The sequence below is a fragment of the Kryptolebias marmoratus genome, linkage group LG20, assembly GCF_001649575.2.
Source record: "Kryptolebias marmoratus isolate JLee-2015 linkage group LG20, ASM164957v2, whole genome shotgun sequence".
Taxonomy (NCBI): domain Eukaryota; kingdom Metazoa; phylum Chordata; class Actinopteri; order Cyprinodontiformes; family Rivulidae; genus Kryptolebias; species Kryptolebias marmoratus.
Window position 1 is genome coordinate 144,393 of NC_051449.1, and position 1,410 is coordinate 145,802.

Below are 1,410 nucleotides of genomic sequence, written 5' to 3' on the forward strand. Positions count from 1 at the left end.
GTCTGATACAAAAACCTGTCTGCTGCTGAAGGAGTCAGCTGAGCTGAAATATCAACACATTTCTACAAACCTTCATGGTCCCCAGAGGATGAACCTGATGAAGTGACTCTGTTGATTCAGACTTTTTATCTTCTGTCTCCAGCAGCTGAACATTTGTGGTTTAAACTGAAATATCTGAACTGTTGGATGGATGGTTGTCTAAACTGCTTCAGACCTTCATGGTCCCCTGAGGATGAACCTGAGGAGCTTGTATGGTCCTAGTTTCTCTCGGCCATCAGGTCCCATGGATCCTGAATGGGAGGATTCCAGTCTTCCTTCTGAACTTGTCCGTCTCGTCCCTGTAAATAAACCTCTTATCGTTACTCTGTGTCTCTGCAGTCTGTCTGCTCTCAGATTTCTCCTCAGAAAACTATCAGCTGTCAGAATGATGTCAGAGCTTCAATCCCCAAAGTTTATCCAAGAAAACTCCAAATGATGCTGAAACAGCCCTGCAACAGATCCTTAAACAACAAACCACTAGTTCCAACATGGAGGAACTCAGTATCATGATGTTCACCGTTAATCAAGAACTATCTGCCTTATTTCCTCATTCCCAGAGTCCTCTGCCATCAACTAACAAACCATCCATCTGCCAGAAGCCTTGGATGGAGATCCTGATCCCTGTGGAGGTTTCAGCAGCCTTTAGCCACGCCCCCTCCACCTCCTCCTCCAACAGCTCCATGGTTTCCCTCCTGGTTGGACCTTTAAAAGGCAGACTTCTTCATTGGTCCGAGGCTTATTTAACCTCCTGAGATCCAGGCTTTAGTTTGCTGACCGCTACAATCCTCCAGCTCCTCAGTATCAGGAGGGACAGAAGGTTTGGCTCCCCACCTCCCAGTGAACGAGCCCATCTGTTCATTGGTCCATACTCCATGGAGACGTCCTTCTCAAGCTTCCCCTCCTTCATCCCACCTTTCATTTCTCAGGTCAAACTCTTGGCCCAGAGCCCACTTTGCCTTCCTTCTGACCCCCCCATCAACAACCATCCCTCTAACACTGCCCATTTCAGACGTGCGCTGTAGGGTCAAGGGTTTCAATACCTCATTGATTGGGAGGATTATGGTCCTGAGGAGAGATCATGGGTCCCACGGTCCTGAACTCATCTCTTTGTTCTACAGAACCCGTCCAGAAACAAAGTCTGAGTCCACCAAGAGGTGGTTCTTGAGGGGGGTGGGTTACTGTGAGGATTCCAGTTTTCTGTTTCTGGTTTCTTCCCCACTAACCATCCTTTGCAGCTCTTGAGAGGCAGACGGAGCCAATCAGGCCTCAGCTGCTGTGAGTGACAGCTGATGAGCACTGGTATATTGGATCGAGCCAGACCAGAACTCTCCTCTGGACCGTTGTTTGAATGAGCTAAAGCCTTGTAAAAGT